The sequence below is a fragment of the Euprymna scolopes genome, chromosome 7 (genome assembly GCF_053919585.1).
Source record: "Euprymna scolopes isolate OS-2025 chromosome 7, ASM5391958v1, whole genome shotgun sequence".
In the NCBI taxonomy this organism is placed as follows: domain Eukaryota; kingdom Metazoa; phylum Mollusca; class Cephalopoda; order Sepiida; family Sepiolidae; genus Euprymna; species Euprymna scolopes.
In genome coordinates, this window is record NC_136488.1 from 172,011,166 (window position 1) to 172,027,333 (window position 16,168).

The window sequence follows — 16,168 nt, forward strand, 5'->3', positions numbered from 1 at the left end:
CAGAAATTACAGACTGTCACGTCTTCATTGCACACAGGAGTACAAAAAACCTTTTAATTTTTTGTGCTTGGGGTGACATGATCTGCATGTCTGATTAAAAGTAATTGCACGTTAGGTCCTACCGAGATTTGAACTCGGATCGCTGGAATAAGAGTCCAGAGTGCAAACCATTACACAATAGAACCGTACACTCGCAATAGCTAATTAACAATTTATTAACAGAAATTACAGACTGTCACGTCTTTATTGCACACAGGAGTACAAAAAACCTTTTAATTTTTTGTGCTTGGGGGTGACATGATCTGAATTTCTGATTAAAAGTAATTGCACGTTAGGTTCTACCGAGATTTGAACTCGGATCGCTGGATTCAGAGTCCAGAGTGCTAACCATTACACCATAGAACCGTACACTCGCAATAGCTAATTAACAATTTATTAACAGAAATTACAGACTGTCACGTCTTTATTGCACACGGGAGTACAAAAAACCTTTTACTTTTTTGTGCTTGGGGGTGACATGATCTGAATTTCTGATTAAAAGTAATTGCACGTTAGGTTCTACTGAGACGTGAACTCGGATCGCTGGATTCAGAGTCCAGAGTGCTAACCATTACACCATAGAACCGTACACTAGCAATAGCTAATTAACAATTTATTAACAGAAATTACAGACTGTCACGTCTTCATTGCCCACAGGAGTACAAAAAACCTTTTAATTTTTTGTGCTTGGGGTGACATGATCTGCATGTCTGATTAAAAGTAATTGCACGTTAGGTCCTACCGAGATTTGAACTCGGATCGCTGGAATAAGAGTCGAGAGTGCAAACCATTACACCATAGAACCGTACACTCGCAATAGCTAATTAACAATTTATTAACAGAAATTACAGACTGTCACGTCTTTATTGCACACAGGAGTACAAAAAACCTTTTAATTTTTTGTGCTTGGGGTGACATGATCTGAATGTCTGATTAAAAGTAATTGTACGTTAGGTTCTGCCGAGATTTGAACTCGGATCGCTGGATTCAGAGTCCAGAGTGCTAACCATTACACCATAGAACCGTACACTTGCAATAGCTAATTAACAATTTATTAACAGAAATTACAGACTGTCACGTCTTTATTGCACACGGGAGTACAAAAAACCTTTTAATTTTTTGTGCTTGGGGTGACATGATCTGAATTTCTGATTAAAAGTAACTGCACGTTAGGTTCTACCGAGACTTGAACTCGGATCGCTGGATTCAGAGTCCAGAGTGCTAACCATTACACCATAGAACCGTACACTCGCAATAGCTAATTAACAATTAATTAACAGAAATTACAGACTGTCACGTCTTCATTGCACACAGGAGTACAAAAAACCTTTTAATTTTTTGTGCTTGTGGTGACATGATCTGAATTTCTGATTAAAAGTAATTGCACGTTAGGTTCTACCGAGATTTGAACTCGGATCGCTGGATTCAGACTCCAGAGTGCTAACCATTACACCATAGAACCGTACACTCGCAATAGCTAATTAACGATTTTTTAACAGAAATTAAAGACTGTAACGTCTTTATTGCACACGGGAGTACGAAAAACCTTTTAATTTTTTGTGCTTGGGGTGACATGATCTGCATGTCTGATTAAAAGTAATTGCACGTTAGGTCCTACCGAGATTTGAACTCGGATCGCTGGAATAAGAGTCCAGAGTGCAAACCATTACACAATAGAACCGTACACTCGCAATAGCTAATTAACAATTTATTAACAGAAATTACAGACTGTCACGTCTTTATTGCACACAGGAGTACAAAAAACCTTTTAATTTTTTGTGCTTGGGGGTGACATGATCTGAATTTCTGATTAAAAGTAATTGCACTTTAGGTTCTACCGAGATTTGAACTCGGATCGCTGGATTCAGAGTCCAGAGTGCTAACCATTACACCATAGAACCGTACACTAGCAATAGCTAATTAACAATTTATTAACAGAAATTACAGACTGTCACGTCTTTATTGCACACGGGAGTACAAAAAACCTTTTACTTTTTTGTGCTTGGGGTGACATGATCTGAATTTCTGATTAAAAGTAATTGCACGTTAGGTTCTACTGAGACGTGAACTCGGATCGCTGGATTCAGAGTCCAGAGTGCTAACCATTACACCATAGACCCGTACACTCGCAATAGCTAATTAACAATTTATTAACAGCAATTACAGAGTGTCACGTCTTTATTGCACAAAGGAGTACAAAAACCTTTTATTTTTTGTGCTTGGGGTGACATGATCTGAATTTCTGATTAAAAGTAATTGTATGTTAGGTTCTACCGAGATTTGAACTCGGATCGCTGGATTCAGAGTCCAGAGTGCTAACCATTACACCATAGAACCATACACTCGCAATAGCTAATTAACAATTTATTAACAGAAATTACAGACTGTCACGTCTTTATTGCACACGGGAGTACAAAAAACCTTTTAATTTTTTGTGCCTTAGGTGACATGATCTGAATTTCTGATTAAAAGTAATTGCACGTTAGGTTCTACTGAGACGTGAACTCGGATCGCTGGATTCAGAGTCCAGAGTGCTAACCATTACACCATAGAACCGTACACTAGCAATAGCTAATTAACAATTTATTAACAGAAATTACAGACTGTCACGTCTTCATTGCCCACAGGAGTACAAAAAACCTTTTAATTTTTTGTGCTTGGGGTGACATGATCTGCATGTCTGATTAAAAGTAATTGCACGTTAGGTCCTACCGAGATTTGAACTCGGATCGCTGGAATAAGAGTCCAGAGTGCAAACCATTACACCATAGAACCGTACACTCGCAATAGCTAATTAACAATTTATTAACAGAAATTACAGACTGTCACGTCTTTATTGCACACAGGAGTACAAAATACCTTTTAATTTTTTGTGCTTGGGGTGACATGATCTGAATGTCTGATTAAAAGTAATTGTACGTTAGGTTCTACCGAGATTTGAACTCGGATCGCTGGATTCAGAGTCCAGAGTGCTAACCATTACACCATAGAACCATACACTTGCAATAGCTAATTAACAATTTATTAACAGAAATTACAGACTGTCACGTCTTTATTGCACACGGGAGTACAAAAAACCTTTTAATTTTTTGTGCTTGGGGTGACATGATCTGAATTTCTGATTAAAAGTAACTGCACGTTAGGTTCTACCGAGACTTGAACTCGGATCGCTGGATTCAGAGTCCAGAGTGCTAACCATTACACCATAGAACCGTACACTCGCAATAGCTAATTAACAATTAATTAACAGAAATTACAGACTGTCACGTCTTCATTGCACACAGGAGTACAAAAAACCTTTTAATTTTTTGTGCTTGTGGTGACATGATCTGAATTTCTGATTAAAAGTAATTGCACGTTAGGTTCTACCGAGATTTGAACTCGGATCGCTGGATTCAGACTCCAGAGTGCTAACCATTACACCATAGAACCGTACACTTGCAATAGCTAATTAACGATTTTTTAACAGAAATTAAAGACTGTAACGTCTTTATTGCACACGGGAGTACGAAAAACCTTTTAATTTTTTGTGCTTGGGGTGACATGATCTGAATTTCTGATTAAAAGTAATTTCACGTTAGGTTCTACCGAGATTTGAACTCGGATCGCTGGATTCAGAGTCCAGAGTGCTAACCATTACACCATAGAACCGTACACTCGCAATAGCTAATTAACAATTTATTAACAGAAATTACAGACTTTCACGTCTTTATTGCACACGGGAGTACAAAAAACCTTTTAATTTTTTGTGCTTGGGGTGACATGATCTGAATTTCTGATAAAAATAGTAATTGCACGTTAGGCTCTACAGAGATTTGAACTTTGATCACTGGATTCAGAGTCCAGAGTGCTAACCATTACACCATAGACCCGTACACTCGCAATAGCTAATTAACAATTTATTAACAGCAATTACAGAGTGTCACGTCTTTATTGCACAAAGGAGTACAAAAACCTTTTATTTTTTGTGCTTGGGGTGACATGATCTGAATTTCTGATTAAAAGTAATTGTACGTTAGGTTCTACCGAGATTTGAACTCGGATCGCTGGATTCAGAGTCCAGAGTGCTAACCATTACACCATAGAACCATACACTCGCAATAGCTAATTAACAATTTATTAACAGAAATTACAGACTGTCACGTCTTTATTGCACACGGGAGTACAAAAAACCTTTTACTTTTTTGTGCTTGGGGTGACATGATCTGAATTTCTGATTTAAAGTAATTGCACGTTAGGTTCTACCGAGACGTGAACTCGGATCGCTGGATTCAGAGTCCAGAGTGCTAACCATTACACCATAGAACCGTACACTAGCAATAGCTAATTAACAATTTATTAACAGAAATTACAGACTGTCACGTCTTCATTGCACACAGGAGTACAAAAAACCTTTTAATTTTTTGTGCTTGGGGTGACATGATCTGCATGTCTGATTAAAAGTAATTGCACGTTAGGTCCTACCGAGATTTGAACTCGGATCGCTGGAATAAGAGTCCAGAGTGCAAACCATTACACCATAGACCCGTACACTCGCAATAGCTAATTAACAATTTATTAACAGAAATTACAGACTGTCACGTCTTTATTGCACACGGGAGTACAAAAAACCTTTTAATTTTTTGTGCTTGGGGTGACATGATCTGAATTTCTGATTAAAAGTAACTGCATGTTAGGTTCTACCGAGACTTGAACTCGGATCGCTGGATTCAGAGTCCAGAGTGCTAACCATTACACCATAGAACCGTACACTCGCAATAGCTAATTAACAATTAATTAACAGAAATTACAGACTGTCACGTCTTCATTGCACACAGGAGTACAAAAAACCTTTTAATTTTTTGTGCTTGGGGTTACATGATCTGAATTTTTGATTAAAAGTAATTGCACGTTAGGTTCTACCGAGATTTGAACTCGGATCGCTGGATTCAGAGTCCAGAGTGCTAACCATTACACCATAGATCCGTACACTCGCAATAGCTAATTAACAATTTATTAACAGAAATTACAGACTGTCACGTCTTTATTGCACACGGGAGTACAAAAAACCTTTTACTTTTTTGTGTTTGGGGTGACATGATCTGAATTTCTGATAAAAATAGTAATTGCACGTTAGGCTCTACGGAGATTTGAACTTTGATCGCTGGATTCAGAGTCCAGAGTGCTAACCATTACACCATAGACCCATACACTCGCAATAGCTAATTAACAATTTATTAACAGCAATTACAGAGTGTCACGTCTTTATTGCACAAAGGAGTACAAAAAACCTTTTATTTTTTGTGCTTGGGGTGACATGATCTGAATTTCTGATTAAAAGTAATTGCACGATAGGTTCTCCCGAGATTTGAACTCGGATCGCTGGATTCAGAGTCCAGAGTGCTAACCATTACACCATAGAACCGTACACTCGCAATAGCGAATTAACAATTTATTAACAGAAATTACAGACTGTCACGTGTTCATTGCACACAGGAGTACAAAAAACCTTTTAATTTTTTGTGCTTGGGGTGACATGATCTGAATGTCTGATTAAAAGTAATTGTACGTTAGGTTCTACCGAGATTTGAACTCGGATCGCTGGATTCAGAGTCCAGAGTGCTAACCATTACACCATAGAACCGTACACTTGCAATAGCTAATTAACAATTTATTAACAGAAATTACAGACTGTCACGTCTTTATTGCACACGGGAGTACAAAAAACCTTTTAATTTTTTGTGCTTGGGGTGACATGATCTGAATTTCTGATTAAAAGTAACTGCACGTTAGGTTCTACCGAGACTTGAACTCGGATCGCTGGATTCAGAGTCCAGAGTGCTAACCATTACACCATAGAACCGTACACTCGCAATAGCTAATTAACAATTAATTAACAGAAATTACAGACTGTCACGTCTTCATTTCACACAGGAGTACAAAAAACCTTTTAATTTTTTGTGCTTGGGGTGACATGATCTGAATTTCTGATTAAAAGTAATTGCACGTTAGGTTCTACCGAGATTTGAACTCGGATCGCTGGATTCAGAGTCCACAGTGCTAACCATTACACCATAGAACCGTACACTCGCAATAGCTAATTAACAATTTATTAACAGAAATTACAGACTGTCACGTCTTTATTGCACACGGGAGTACAAAAAACCTTTTACTTTTTTGTGTTTGGGGTGACATGATCTGAATTTCTGATAAAAATAGTAATTGCACGTTAGGCTCTACGGAGATTTGAACTTTGATCGCTGGATTCAGAGTCCACAGTGCTAACCATTACACCATAGAACCGTACCGCCGCAATAGCTAATTAACAATTTATACACAGCCCTTACAGACTGTCACGTTTTTATTGCACACGGGAGTACAAAAAACGTTTCCATTTTTTGTGCTTGGGGTGACATGATCTGAATTTCTGATTAAAAGTAATTGCATGTTAGGTACTACCGAGATTTGGACTCGGATCGCTGGAATCAGAGTCCAGAGTGCTAACCATTACACCATAGAACCGTACACTCGCAATAGCTAATTAACAATTTATTAACAGAAATTACAGACTGTCACGTCTTTATTGCACACGGGAGTACAAAAAACCTTTTAATTTTTTGTGCCTTAGGTGACATGATCTGAATTTCTGATTAAAAGTAATTGCACGTTAGGTTCTACTGAGACGTGAACTCGGATCGCTGGATTCAGAGTGCAGAGTGCTAACCATTACACCATAGAACCGTACACTAGCAATAGCTAATTAACAATTTATTAACAGAAATTACAGACTGTCACGTCTTCATTGCACACAGGAGTACAAAAAACCTTTTAATTTTTTGTGCTTGGGGTGACATGATCTGCATGTCTGATTAAAAGTAATTGCACGTTAGGTCCTACCGAGATTTGAACTCGGATCGCTGGAATAAGAGTCCAGAGTGCAAACCATTACACAATAGAACCGTACACTCGCAATAGCTAATTAACAATTTATTAACAGAAATTACAGACTGTCACGTCTTTATTGCACACAGGAGTACAAAAAACCTTTTAATTTTTTGTGCTTGGGGGTGACATGATCTGAATTTCTGATTAAAAGTAATTGCACGTTAGGTTCTACCGAGATTTGAACTCGGATCGCTGGATTCAGAGTCCAGAGTGCTAACCATTACACCATAGAACCGTACACTCGCAATAGCTAATTAACAATTTATTAACAGAAATTACAGACTGTCATGTCTTTATTGCACACGGGAGTACAAAAAACCTTTTACTTTTTTGTGCTTGGGGTGACATGATCTGAATTTCTGATTAAAAGTAATTGCACGATAGGTTCTCCCGAGATTTGAACTCGGATCGCTGGATTCAGAGTCCAGAGTGCTAACCATTACACCATAGAACCGTACACTCGCAATAGCTAATTAACAATTTATTAACAGAAATTACAGACTGTCACGTGTTCATTGCACACAGGAGTACAAAAAACCTTTTAATTTTTTGTGCTTGGGGTGACATGATCTGAATGTCTGATTAAAAGTAATTGTACGTTAGGTTCTACCGAGATTTGAACTCGGATCGCTGGAATCAGAGTCCAGAGTGCTAACCATTACACCATATAACCGTACACTCGCAATAGCTAATTAACAAGGTATTAACAGAAATTACAGACTGTCACGTCTTTATTGCACACAGGAGTACAAAAAACCTTTTCATTTTTTGTGCTTGGGGGTGACATGATCTGAATTCATGATTACAAGTAATTGCACGTTAGGTTCTACCGAGACTTGAACTCGGATCGCTGCATTCAGAGTCCAGAGTGCTAACCATTACACCATAGAACCGTACTCTAGCAATAGCTAATTAACAATTTATTAACAGAAATTACAGACTGTCACGTCTTTATTGCACACGGGAGTACAACAAACCTTTTAAGTTTTTGTGCTTGGGGTTACATGATCTGAATTTCTGATTAAAAGTAATTGCACGTTAGGGTCTACCGAGATTTGTAATTCGGATCGCTGGATTCAGAGTCCAGAGTGCTAACCATTACACCATAGAACCGTACACTCGCAATGGCTAATTAACAATTAATTAACAGAAATTAAAGACTGTCACGTCTTTATTGCACATGGGAGTACAAAAAACCTTTTAATTTTTTGTGCTTGGGGTGACATGATCTGAATTTCTTATTAAAAGTAATTGTACGTTAGGTTCTACCGAGATTTGAACTCGGATCGCTGGATTCAGAGTCCAGAGTGCTAACCATTACACCATAGAACCGCACCGCCGCAATAGCTAATTAACAATTTATACACAGCCCTTACAGACTGTCACGTCTTTATTGCACACGGGAGTACAAAAAACGTTTCCATTTTTTGTGCTTGGGGTGACATGATCTGAATTTCTGATTAAAAGTAATTGCACGTTAGGTTCTACCGAGATTTGGACTCGGATCGCTGGAATCAGAGTCCAGAGTGCTAACCATTACACCACAGAACCGTAAACTCGCAATAGCTAATTAACAATTTATTAACAGAAACTACAGACTGTCACGTCTTTATTGCACACGGGAGTACAAAAAACCTTTTAATTTTTTGTGCCTTAGGTGACATGATCTGAATCTCTGATTAAAAGTAATTGCACGTTAGGGTCTACCAAGACTTGAACTCGGATCGCTGGATTCAGAGTCCAGAGTGCAAACCATTACACCATAGAACCGTACACTCGCAATAGCTAATTAACAATTTATTAACAGAAATTACAGACTGTCACGTCTTTATTGCACACACTAGTACAAAAAACCTTTTAATTTTTTGTGCTTGGGGGTGACATGATCTGAATTTCTGATTAAAAGTAATTGCACGTTAGGTTCTACCGAGATTTGAACTCGGATCGCTGGATTCAGAGTCCAGAGTGCTAACCATTACACCATAGAACCGTACACTCGCAATAGCTAATGTACAATTTATTAACAGAAATTACAGACTGTCACGTCTTTATTGCACACGGGAGTACAAAAAACCTTTTACTTGTTTGTGTTTGGGGTGACATAATCTGAATTTCTGATAAAATTAGTAATTGCACGTTAGGTTCTACGGAGATTGAACTTTGATCGCTGGATTCAGAGTCCAGAGTGCTAACCATTACACCATAGACCCGTACACTCGCAATAGCTTATTAACAATTTATTAACAGCAATTACAGAGTGTCACGTCTTTATTGCACAAAGGAGTACAAAAAACCTTTTATTTTTTGTGCTTGGGGTGACATGATATGAATTTCTGATTAAAAGTTATTGTACGTTAGTTTCTACCGAGATTTGAACTCGGATCGCTGGATTCAGAGTCCAGAGTGCTAACCATTACACCATAGAACCGTACACTAGCAATAGCTAATTAACAATTTATTAACAGAAATTACAGACTGTCACGTCTTTATTGAACACGGGAGTAAAAAAACCTTTTACTTTTTTGTGCTTGGGGTGACATGATCTGATTTTCTGATTAAAAGTAATTGCACGTTAGGTTCTACCAAGATTTGAACTCGGATCGCCGGATCCAGAGTCCAGAGTGCAAACCATTACACCATAGAACCGTACACTCGCAATAGCTAATTGAAAAGTTATTAACAGAAATTACAGACTGTCACGTCTTTATTGTACACACGAGTACAAAAAGCATTTTCATTTTTTGTGCTTTGTGTGACATGATCTGAATTTCTGATTAAAAGTAATTGCACGTTAGGTTCTACCGAGATTTGAACTCAGATTGCTGGACTCAGAGTCCAGAGTGCTAACCATTACACCTTAGAACCATACACTCGCAATAGCTAATTAACGATTTTTTAACAGAAATTAAAGACTGTCCCGTCTTTTTTGCACACGGGAGTACAAAAAACCTTTTAATTTTTTGTGCTTGGGGGGGACAGGATCTGAATTTCTGATTAAAATAATTGCACGTTAGGTTCTACCGAGATTTGAACTCGGATCGCTGCATTCAGAGTCGAGAGTACTAACCATTTCACCATAGAACCGTACACTCGCAATAGCTAATTAACGATTTTTTAACAGAAATTACAGACTGTCACGTCTTTATCGCACACGGGATTACAAAAAACCTTTTAATTTTTTGTGCTTGGGGTGACATGATCTGAATATCTGATTAAAAGTAATCGCACGTTAGGTTCTACCGAGATTTGAACTCGGATCACTGGATTCCGAGTCCAGAGTGCTAACCATTACACCACAGAACCGTACACTCGCAATAGCTAATTAACAATTTATTAACAGAAATTAGAGATTGTCACGTCGTTATTCGACACGGGATTACAAAAAACCTTTTAATTTTTTGTGCTTGGGGTGACATTATCTGAATTTCTGATTAAAAGTAATTGCACACAAGGTTCTACCGAGACTTGAACTCGGATCGCTGGATTCAGAGTCCAGAGTGCTAACCATTACACCATAGAACCGTACACTCGCAATAGCGGATTAACAATTTATTAACAGAAATTACTGACTGTCACGTCTTTATTGCACACGGGGTGCAAAACACCTTTTAATTTTTTGTGCTCGGTGTGATCATGATCTGAATTTCTGATTAAAAGTAATTGCAAGATAGGTTCTACGTAGATTTGAACTCGGATAGCTGGATTCAGAGTCCATAGTGCTAACAATTACACCATAGAACCGTACACTCGCAATAGCTTATTAACGATTTTTTAATAGAAATTAAAGACTGTCACGTCTGTTTTGCACACGGGAGTACAAAAAACCTTTTAATTTTTTGTGCTTGGGGTGACATGATCTGAATTTCTGATTAAAAGTAATTGCACGTTAGGTTCTACCGAGATTTGAACTCGGATCGCTGGATTCAGAGTCCAGAGTGCTAACCATTACACCATAGAACCGTACACTCGCAATAGCTAATTAACGATTTTTTAACAGAAATTAAAGACTGTCACGTCTTTATTGCACACGGGAGTACAAAAAACCTTTTAATTTTTTGTGATTGGGGTGACATGATCTGAATTTCTGATTAAAAGTAATTGCACGTTAGGTTCTACCGAGATTTGAACTCGGATCGCTGGATTCAGAGTCCAGAGTGCTTACCATTACACCATAGAACCGTACACTCGCAATAGCTAATTAACAATTTATTAACAGAAATTACAGACTGTCACGTCTTTATTGCACACGGGAGTACAAAAAGCCTTTTAATTTTTTGTGCTTTGGGTGACATGATCTGAATTTCTGATTAAAAGTAATTGCACGTTAGGTCCTACCGAGATTTGAACTCAGATTGCTGGATTCAGAGTCCAGAGTGCTAACCATTACACCATAGAACCGTACACTCGCAATAGCTAATTAACGATTTTTTAACAGACATTAAAGACTGTCCCGTCTTTTTTGCACACGGGAGTACAAAAAACCTTTTAATTCTTTGTGCTTGGGGGGACAGGATCTGAATTTCTGATTAAAAGTAATTGCACGTTAGGTTCTACCGAGATTTGAACTCGGATCGCTGCATTCAGAGTCGAGAGTACTAACCATTTCACCATAGAACCGTACACTCGCAATAGCTAATTAACAATTAATTAACAGAAATTACAGACTGTCACGTCTTTATTGCTCACGGGATTACAAAAAACCTTTTAATTTTTTGTGCTTGGGGTGACATGATCTGAATTTCTGATTAAAAGTAATTGCACGTTAGGTTCTACCGAGATTTGAACTCGGATCGCTGGATTCAGAGTCCAGAGTGCTAACCATTACACCATAGAACCGTACACTCGCAATAGCTAATTAACAATTTATTACCAGAAATTACAGACTGTCACGTCTTTATTGCACACGGGAGTACAAAAAACTTTTTAATTTTTTGTGCTTGGGGTGACACGATCTTAATTTCTGATTAAAAGTAATTGCACGTTAGGTTCTACCGAGATTTTAACTCGGATCGCTGGATTCAGAGTCCACAGTGCCAACCATTACACCATAGAACCGTACACTCGCAATAGCTAATTAACAATTTATTAACAGCAATTACAGAGTGTCACGTCTTTATTCCACACAGGAGTACAAAAAACCTTTTAATTCTTTGTGCTTGGGGTTACATGATCTGAATTTCTGATGAAAAGTAATTGCACGTTAGGTTCTACCGAGATTCGAACTCGGATCGCTGGATTCAGAGTCCAGAGTGCTAACCATTACACCATAGAACCGTACACTCGCAACAGCTAATTAACGATTTTTTAACAGAAATTACAGACTGTCACGTCTTTTTTGCACACGGGAGTACAAAAAACCTTTTAATTTTTTGTGCTTGGGGTGACATGATCTGAATTTCTGATTAAAAGTAATTGCACATTAGTTTCTACCGAGATTTGAACTCGGATCGCTGGATTCAGAGTCCAGAGTGCTAACCATTACACCATAGAACCGTACACTCGCAATAGCTAATTAACAATTTATTAACAGAAATTACAGACTGTCACGTCTTTATTGCACACGGGAGTACAAAAAACCTTTTAATTTTTTGTGCTTGGGGTGACATGATCTGAATTTCTGATAAAAAGTAATTGCACGTTAGGCTCTACAGAGATTTGAACTTTGATCGCTGGATTCAGAATCCAGAGTGCTAACCATTACACCATAGAACCGTACACTCGCAATAGCTAATGTACAATTTATTAACAGAAATTACAGACTGTCACGTCTTTATTGAACACGGGAGTACAAACAACCTTTTAATTTTTTGTGCTTGGGGTGACATGATCTTATTTTCTGATTAAAAGTAATTGCACGTTAGGTTCTACCAAGATTTGAACTCGGATCGCCGGATTCAGAGTCCAGAGTGCAAACCATTACATCATAGAACCGTACACTCGCAATAGCTAATTAACAATATATTAACAGAAATTACAGACTGTCACGTCTTCATTGCAAACAGGAGTACAAAAAACCTTTTAATTTTTTGTGCTTTGGGTGATATGATCTGAATGTCTGATTAAAAGTAATTGCACGTCAGGGTCTACCGAGATTTGAACTCGGATCCCTGGAATCAGAGTCCAGAGTGCTAACCATTACACCATAGAACCGTACACTCGCAATAGCTAATTAACAATTTATTAACAGAAATTACAGAGTGTCACGTCTTTATTGCACGAAGGAGTACAAAAAACCTTTTAATTTTTTGTGCTTGGGGTGACATTATCTGAATTTCTGATTAAAAGTAATTGTACGTTAAGTTCTACCGAGATTTGAACTCGGATCGCTGGATTCAGAGTCCAGAGTGCTAACCATTACACCATAGAACCGTACACTCGCAATAGCTCATTAACAATTTATTAACAGAAATTACAGGTTGTCACGTCTTTATTGCACACGGGAGTACAAAAGACCTTTTACTTTTTTGTGCTGAGGGTGACATGATCTGAATTTCTGATTAAAAGTAATTGCACGTTAGGTGCTACCGAGACTTGAACTCGGATCGCTGGATTCAGAGTCCAGAGTGCTAACCATTACACCATAGAACCGTACACTCGCAATAGCTAATTAACAATTTATTAACAGAAATTACAGACTGTCACGTCTTCATTGCAAACAGGAGTACAAAAAACCTTTTAATTTTTTGTGCTTGGGGTGATATGATCTGAATGTCTGATTAAAAGTAATTGCACGTTAGGTTCTACCGAGATTTGAACTCGGATCGCTGGATTCAGAGTCCAGAGTGCTAACCATTACACCATAGAACCGTACACTCGCAATAGCTAATTAACAATTTATTAACAGAAATTACAGACTGTCACGTCTTTATTGCACACGGGAGTACAAAAAACCTTTTAATTTTTTGTGCTTGGGGTGACATGATCTGAATTTCTGATTATAAGTAATAGCACGTTAGGTTCTACCGAGACTTGAACTCGGATCCCTGGATTCAGAGACCAGAGTGCTAACCATTACACCATAGAACCATACACTCGCAATAGCTAATTAACAATTTATTAACAGAAATGAAAGACTGTCACGTCTTTATTGCACACGGGAGTACAAAAAACTTTTTCATTTTTTGTGCTTGGGGTGACACGATCTTAATTTCTGATTAAAAGTAATTGCACGTTAGGTTCTACCGAGATTTGAACTCGGATCGCTGGATTCAGAGTCCAGAGTGCTAACCATTACACCATAGAACCGTACACTCACAATAGCTAATTAACAATTAATTAACAGAAATTACAGACTGTCACGTCTTCATTGCACACAGGAGTACAAAAAACCTTTTAATTTTTTGTGCTTGGGGTGACATGATCTGAATTTCTGATTAAAAGTAATTGCACGTTAGTTTCTACCGAGATTTGAACTCGGATCGCTGGATTCAGAGTCCAGAGTGCTAACCATTACACCATAGAACCGTACACTTGCAATAGCTAATTAACAATTTATTAACAGAAATTACAGACTGTCACGTCTTTATTGCACACGGGAGTACAAAAAACCTTTTAATTTTTTGTGCTTGGGGTGACATGATCTGAATTTCTGATAAAAAGTAATTGCACGTTAGGCTCTACAGAGATTTAAACTTTGATCGCTGGATTCAGAGTCCAGAGTGCTAACCATTACACCATAGACCCGTACACTCGCAATAGCTAATTAACAATTTATTAACAGCAATTACAGAGTGTCACGTCTTTATTGCACGAAGGAGTACAAAAAACCTTTTATTTTTTGTGCTTGGGGTGACATGATCTGAATTTCTGATTAAAAGTAATCGCACGTTAGGTTCTACCGAGATTTGAACTCGGATCACTGGATTCAGAGTCCAGAGTGCTAACCATTACACCATAGAACCGTACACTCGCAATAGCTAATGTACAATTTATTAACAGAAATTACAGACTGTCACGTCTTTATTGAACACGGGAGTACAAAAAACCTTTTAATTTTTTGTGCTTGGGGTGACATGATCTGAATTTCTGATTAAAAGTAATTGCACGTTAGGTGCTACCGAGACTTGAACTCGGATCGCTGGATTCAGAGTCCAGAGTGCTAACCATTACACCATAGAACCGTACACTCGCAATAGCTAATTAACAATTTATTAACAGAAATTACAGACTGTCACGTCTTCATTGCAAACAGGAGTACAAAAAACCTTTTAATTTTATGTGCTTGGGGTGATATGATCTGAATGTCTGATTAAAAGTAATTGCACGTTAGGTTCTACCGAGATTTGAACTCGGATCGCTGGATTCAGAGTCCAGAGTGCTAACCATTACACCATAGAACCGTACACTCGCAATAGCTAATTAACAATTTATTAACAGAAATTACAGACTGTCACGTCTTTATTGCACACGGGAGTACAAAAAACCTTTTAATTATTTGTGCTTGGGGTGACATGATCTGAATTTCTGATTAAAAGTAATTGCACGTTAGGTTCTACCGAGACTTGAACTCGGATCGCTGGATTCAGAGACCAGAGTGCTAACCATTACACCATAGAACCGTACACTTGCAATAGCTAATTAACAATTAATTAACAGAAATTACAGACTGTCACGTCTTCATTGCACACAGGAGTACAAAAAACCTTTTAATTTTTTGTGCTTTGGGTGACATGATCTGAATTTCTGATTAAAAGTAATTGCACGTTAGGTTCTACCGAGATTTGAACTCGGATCGCTGGATTCAGAGTCCACAGTGCTAACCAATGAACCCTAGAACCGTACACTCGCAATAGCTAATTAACAATTTATTAACAGAAATTACAGAGTGTCACGTCTTTATTCCATACAGGAGTACAAAAAACCTTTTAATTTTTTGTGCTTGGGGTTACATGATCTTAATTTCTGATTAAAAGTAATTGCACGTTAGGTTCTACCGAGATTCGAACTCGGATCGCTGGATTCAGAGTCCAGAGTGCTAACCATTACAGTATAGAACCGTACACTCGCAACAGCTAATTAACGATTTTTTAACAGAAATTAAAGACTGTCACGTCTTTAAAGCACACGGGAGTACAAAAAACCTTTTAATTTTTTGTGCTTGGGGTGACATGATCTGAATTTCTGATTCAAAGTAATTGCACGTTAAGTTCTACCGAGATTTGAACTAGGATCGCTGGATTCAGAGTCCTGAGTGCTAACCATTACA

General features: G+C 37.9%; 53 non-coding genes across 53 annotated transcripts; all 53 read right to left on the reverse strand.

Annotated features, from left to right (window-relative positions):
* Positions 1 to 113: 113 nt before the first annotated feature.
* Trnak-cuu (transfer RNA lysine (anticodon CUU)) lies at positions 114 to 185 on the reverse strand. Its single transcript has one exon. It is a non-coding gene; the product is annotated as a tRNA-Lys (tRNA).
* A 148-nt stretch (positions 186 to 333) lies between these two features.
* Trnaq-cug (transfer RNA glutamine (anticodon CUG)) lies at positions 334 to 405 on the reverse strand. The gene has a single exon. It is a non-coding gene; the product is annotated as a tRNA-Gln (tRNA).
* A 586-nt stretch (positions 406 to 991) lies between these two features.
* On the reverse strand, positions 992 to 1,063 carry Trnaq-cug (transfer RNA glutamine (anticodon CUG)). Its single transcript has one exon. It is a non-coding gene; the product is annotated as a tRNA-Gln (tRNA).
* A 147-nt stretch (positions 1,064 to 1,210) lies between these two features.
* On the reverse strand, positions 1,211 to 1,282 carry Trnaq-cug (transfer RNA glutamine (anticodon CUG)). The gene has a single exon. It is a non-coding gene; the product is annotated as a tRNA-Gln (tRNA).
* A 147-nt stretch (positions 1,283 to 1,429) lies between these two features.
* Positions 1,430 to 1,501, reverse strand: Trnaq-cug (transfer RNA glutamine (anticodon CUG)). The gene has a single exon. It is a non-coding gene; the product is annotated as a tRNA-Gln (tRNA).
* Positions 1,502 to 1,648: 147 nt separating this feature from the next.
* On the reverse strand, positions 1,649 to 1,720 carry Trnak-cuu (transfer RNA lysine (anticodon CUU)). The gene has a single exon. It is a non-coding gene; the product is annotated as a tRNA-Lys (tRNA).
* A 148-nt stretch (positions 1,721 to 1,868) lies between these two features.
* On the reverse strand, positions 1,869 to 1,940 carry Trnaq-cug (transfer RNA glutamine (anticodon CUG)). The gene has a single exon. It is a non-coding gene; the product is annotated as a tRNA-Gln (tRNA).
* Positions 1,941 to 2,304: 364 nt separating this feature from the next.
* Positions 2,305 to 2,376, reverse strand: Trnaq-cug (transfer RNA glutamine (anticodon CUG)). The gene has a single exon. It is a non-coding gene; the product is annotated as a tRNA-Gln (tRNA).
* Positions 2,377 to 2,742: 366 nt separating this feature from the next.
* Trnak-cuu (transfer RNA lysine (anticodon CUU)) lies at positions 2,743 to 2,814 on the reverse strand. The gene has a single exon. It is a non-coding gene; the product is annotated as a tRNA-Lys (tRNA).
* A 147-nt stretch (positions 2,815 to 2,961) lies between these two features.
* On the reverse strand, positions 2,962 to 3,033 carry Trnaq-cug (transfer RNA glutamine (anticodon CUG)). The gene has a single exon. It is a non-coding gene; the product is annotated as a tRNA-Gln (tRNA).
* Positions 3,034 to 3,180: 147 nt separating this feature from the next.
* Positions 3,181 to 3,252, reverse strand: Trnaq-cug (transfer RNA glutamine (anticodon CUG)). The gene has a single exon. It is a non-coding gene; the product is annotated as a tRNA-Gln (tRNA).
* A 147-nt stretch (positions 3,253 to 3,399) lies between these two features.
* On the reverse strand, positions 3,400 to 3,471 carry Trnaq-cug (transfer RNA glutamine (anticodon CUG)). The gene has a single exon. It is a non-coding gene; the product is annotated as a tRNA-Gln (tRNA).
* A 147-nt stretch (positions 3,472 to 3,618) lies between these two features.
* Positions 3,619 to 3,690, reverse strand: Trnaq-cug (transfer RNA glutamine (anticodon CUG)). The gene has a single exon. It is a non-coding gene; the product is annotated as a tRNA-Gln (tRNA).
* A 149-nt stretch (positions 3,691 to 3,839) lies between these two features.
* Positions 3,840 to 3,911, reverse strand: Trnaq-cug (transfer RNA glutamine (anticodon CUG)). The gene has a single exon. It is a non-coding gene; the product is annotated as a tRNA-Gln (tRNA).
* A 145-nt stretch (positions 3,912 to 4,056) lies between these two features.
* Trnaq-cug (transfer RNA glutamine (anticodon CUG)) lies at positions 4,057 to 4,128 on the reverse strand. Its single transcript has one exon. It is a non-coding gene; the product is annotated as a tRNA-Gln (tRNA).
* Positions 4,129 to 4,275: 147 nt separating this feature from the next.
* Trnaq-cug (transfer RNA glutamine (anticodon CUG)) lies at positions 4,276 to 4,347 on the reverse strand. Its single transcript has one exon. It is a non-coding gene; the product is annotated as a tRNA-Gln (tRNA).
* A 147-nt stretch (positions 4,348 to 4,494) lies between these two features.
* On the reverse strand, positions 4,495 to 4,566 carry Trnak-cuu (transfer RNA lysine (anticodon CUU)). The gene has a single exon. It is a non-coding gene; the product is annotated as a tRNA-Lys (tRNA).
* A 147-nt stretch (positions 4,567 to 4,713) lies between these two features.
* On the reverse strand, positions 4,714 to 4,785 carry Trnaq-cug (transfer RNA glutamine (anticodon CUG)). Its single transcript has one exon. It is a non-coding gene; the product is annotated as a tRNA-Gln (tRNA).
* Positions 4,786 to 4,932: 147 nt separating this feature from the next.
* Trnaq-cug (transfer RNA glutamine (anticodon CUG)) lies at positions 4,933 to 5,004 on the reverse strand. Its single transcript has one exon. It is a non-coding gene; the product is annotated as a tRNA-Gln (tRNA).
* A 367-nt stretch (positions 5,005 to 5,371) lies between these two features.
* On the reverse strand, positions 5,372 to 5,443 carry Trnaq-cug (transfer RNA glutamine (anticodon CUG)). Its single transcript has one exon. It is a non-coding gene; the product is annotated as a tRNA-Gln (tRNA).
* Positions 5,444 to 5,590: 147 nt separating this feature from the next.
* Positions 5,591 to 5,662, reverse strand: Trnaq-cug (transfer RNA glutamine (anticodon CUG)). The gene has a single exon. It is a non-coding gene; the product is annotated as a tRNA-Gln (tRNA).
* A 147-nt stretch (positions 5,663 to 5,809) lies between these two features.
* On the reverse strand, positions 5,810 to 5,881 carry Trnaq-cug (transfer RNA glutamine (anticodon CUG)). Its single transcript has one exon. It is a non-coding gene; the product is annotated as a tRNA-Gln (tRNA).
* Positions 5,882 to 6,028: 147 nt separating this feature from the next.
* Trnaq-cug (transfer RNA glutamine (anticodon CUG)) lies at positions 6,029 to 6,100 on the reverse strand. The gene has a single exon. It is a non-coding gene; the product is annotated as a tRNA-Gln (tRNA).
* An 806-nt stretch (positions 6,101 to 6,906) lies between these two features.
* Trnak-cuu (transfer RNA lysine (anticodon CUU)) lies at positions 6,907 to 6,978 on the reverse strand. The gene has a single exon. It is a non-coding gene; the product is annotated as a tRNA-Lys (tRNA).
* Positions 6,979 to 7,126: 148 nt separating this feature from the next.
* On the reverse strand, positions 7,127 to 7,198 carry Trnaq-cug (transfer RNA glutamine (anticodon CUG)). Its single transcript has one exon. It is a non-coding gene; the product is annotated as a tRNA-Gln (tRNA).
* A 147-nt stretch (positions 7,199 to 7,345) lies between these two features.
* Positions 7,346 to 7,417, reverse strand: Trnaq-cug (transfer RNA glutamine (anticodon CUG)). The gene has a single exon. It is a non-coding gene; the product is annotated as a tRNA-Gln (tRNA).
* A 147-nt stretch (positions 7,418 to 7,564) lies between these two features.
* Positions 7,565 to 7,636, reverse strand: Trnaq-cug (transfer RNA glutamine (anticodon CUG)). Its single transcript has one exon. It is a non-coding gene; the product is annotated as a tRNA-Gln (tRNA).
* A 148-nt stretch (positions 7,637 to 7,784) lies between these two features.
* Trnaq-cug (transfer RNA glutamine (anticodon CUG)) lies at positions 7,785 to 7,856 on the reverse strand. Its single transcript has one exon. It is a non-coding gene; the product is annotated as a tRNA-Gln (tRNA).
* A 367-nt stretch (positions 7,857 to 8,223) lies between these two features.
* Positions 8,224 to 8,295, reverse strand: Trnaq-cug (transfer RNA glutamine (anticodon CUG)). Its single transcript has one exon. It is a non-coding gene; the product is annotated as a tRNA-Gln (tRNA).
* A 147-nt stretch (positions 8,296 to 8,442) lies between these two features.
* On the reverse strand, positions 8,443 to 8,514 carry Trnaq-cug (transfer RNA glutamine (anticodon CUG)). The gene has a single exon. It is a non-coding gene; the product is annotated as a tRNA-Gln (tRNA).
* Positions 8,515 to 8,881: 367 nt separating this feature from the next.
* Trnaq-cug (transfer RNA glutamine (anticodon CUG)) lies at positions 8,882 to 8,953 on the reverse strand. Its single transcript has one exon. It is a non-coding gene; the product is annotated as a tRNA-Gln (tRNA).
* Positions 8,954 to 9,319: 366 nt separating this feature from the next.
* On the reverse strand, positions 9,320 to 9,391 carry Trnaq-cug (transfer RNA glutamine (anticodon CUG)). Its single transcript has one exon. It is a non-coding gene; the product is annotated as a tRNA-Gln (tRNA).
* Positions 9,392 to 9,537: 146 nt separating this feature from the next.
* Positions 9,538 to 9,609, reverse strand: Trnaq-cug (transfer RNA glutamine (anticodon CUG)). Its single transcript has one exon. It is a non-coding gene; the product is annotated as a tRNA-Gln (tRNA).
* A 585-nt stretch (positions 9,610 to 10,194) lies between these two features.
* On the reverse strand, positions 10,195 to 10,266 carry Trnap-cgg (transfer RNA proline (anticodon CGG)). The gene has a single exon. It is a non-coding gene; the product is annotated as a tRNA-Pro (tRNA).
* Positions 10,267 to 10,413: 147 nt separating this feature from the next.
* Positions 10,414 to 10,485, reverse strand: Trnaq-cug (transfer RNA glutamine (anticodon CUG)). The gene has a single exon. It is a non-coding gene; the product is annotated as a tRNA-Gln (tRNA).
* Positions 10,486 to 10,851: 366 nt separating this feature from the next.
* On the reverse strand, positions 10,852 to 10,923 carry Trnaq-cug (transfer RNA glutamine (anticodon CUG)). Its single transcript has one exon. It is a non-coding gene; the product is annotated as a tRNA-Gln (tRNA).
* A 147-nt stretch (positions 10,924 to 11,070) lies between these two features.
* On the reverse strand, positions 11,071 to 11,142 carry Trnaq-cug (transfer RNA glutamine (anticodon CUG)). The gene has a single exon. It is a non-coding gene; the product is annotated as a tRNA-Gln (tRNA).
* Positions 11,143 to 11,289: 147 nt separating this feature from the next.
* On the reverse strand, positions 11,290 to 11,361 carry Trnaq-cug (transfer RNA glutamine (anticodon CUG)). Its single transcript has one exon. It is a non-coding gene; the product is annotated as a tRNA-Gln (tRNA).
* Positions 11,362 to 11,727: 366 nt separating this feature from the next.
* On the reverse strand, positions 11,728 to 11,799 carry Trnaq-cug (transfer RNA glutamine (anticodon CUG)). Its single transcript has one exon. It is a non-coding gene; the product is annotated as a tRNA-Gln (tRNA).
* Positions 11,800 to 12,165: 366 nt separating this feature from the next.
* Positions 12,166 to 12,237, reverse strand: Trnaq-cug (transfer RNA glutamine (anticodon CUG)). Its single transcript has one exon. It is a non-coding gene; the product is annotated as a tRNA-Gln (tRNA).
* A 147-nt stretch (positions 12,238 to 12,384) lies between these two features.
* Trnaq-cug (transfer RNA glutamine (anticodon CUG)) lies at positions 12,385 to 12,456 on the reverse strand. The gene has a single exon. It is a non-coding gene; the product is annotated as a tRNA-Gln (tRNA).
* A 585-nt stretch (positions 12,457 to 13,041) lies between these two features.
* On the reverse strand, positions 13,042 to 13,113 carry Trnaq-cug (transfer RNA glutamine (anticodon CUG)). The gene has a single exon. It is a non-coding gene; the product is annotated as a tRNA-Gln (tRNA).
* Positions 13,114 to 13,260: 147 nt separating this feature from the next.
* Trnaq-cug (transfer RNA glutamine (anticodon CUG)) lies at positions 13,261 to 13,332 on the reverse strand. The gene has a single exon. It is a non-coding gene; the product is annotated as a tRNA-Gln (tRNA).
* Positions 13,333 to 13,479: 147 nt separating this feature from the next.
* Trnaq-cug (transfer RNA glutamine (anticodon CUG)) lies at positions 13,480 to 13,551 on the reverse strand. Its single transcript has one exon. It is a non-coding gene; the product is annotated as a tRNA-Gln (tRNA).
* A 147-nt stretch (positions 13,552 to 13,698) lies between these two features.
* Trnaq-cug (transfer RNA glutamine (anticodon CUG)) lies at positions 13,699 to 13,770 on the reverse strand. The gene has a single exon. It is a non-coding gene; the product is annotated as a tRNA-Gln (tRNA).
* Positions 13,771 to 13,917: 147 nt separating this feature from the next.
* Positions 13,918 to 13,989, reverse strand: Trnaq-cug (transfer RNA glutamine (anticodon CUG)). The gene has a single exon. It is a non-coding gene; the product is annotated as a tRNA-Gln (tRNA).
* A 147-nt stretch (positions 13,990 to 14,136) lies between these two features.
* On the reverse strand, positions 14,137 to 14,208 carry Trnaq-cug (transfer RNA glutamine (anticodon CUG)). The gene has a single exon. It is a non-coding gene; the product is annotated as a tRNA-Gln (tRNA).
* Positions 14,209 to 14,355: 147 nt separating this feature from the next.
* Trnaq-cug (transfer RNA glutamine (anticodon CUG)) lies at positions 14,356 to 14,427 on the reverse strand. The gene has a single exon. It is a non-coding gene; the product is annotated as a tRNA-Gln (tRNA).
* Positions 14,428 to 14,792: 365 nt separating this feature from the next.
* Positions 14,793 to 14,864, reverse strand: Trnaq-cug (transfer RNA glutamine (anticodon CUG)). Its single transcript has one exon. It is a non-coding gene; the product is annotated as a tRNA-Gln (tRNA).
* A 147-nt stretch (positions 14,865 to 15,011) lies between these two features.
* Trnaq-cug (transfer RNA glutamine (anticodon CUG)) lies at positions 15,012 to 15,083 on the reverse strand. Its single transcript has one exon. It is a non-coding gene; the product is annotated as a tRNA-Gln (tRNA).
* Positions 15,084 to 15,230: 147 nt separating this feature from the next.
* Trnaq-cug (transfer RNA glutamine (anticodon CUG)) lies at positions 15,231 to 15,302 on the reverse strand. Its single transcript has one exon. It is a non-coding gene; the product is annotated as a tRNA-Gln (tRNA).
* A 147-nt stretch (positions 15,303 to 15,449) lies between these two features.
* On the reverse strand, positions 15,450 to 15,521 carry Trnaq-cug (transfer RNA glutamine (anticodon CUG)). The gene has a single exon. It is a non-coding gene; the product is annotated as a tRNA-Gln (tRNA).
* Positions 15,522 to 15,887: 366 nt separating this feature from the next.
* Positions 15,888 to 15,959, reverse strand: Trnaq-cug (transfer RNA glutamine (anticodon CUG)). The gene has a single exon. It is a non-coding gene; the product is annotated as a tRNA-Gln (tRNA).
* Positions 15,960 to 16,168: the final 209 nt, after the last annotated feature.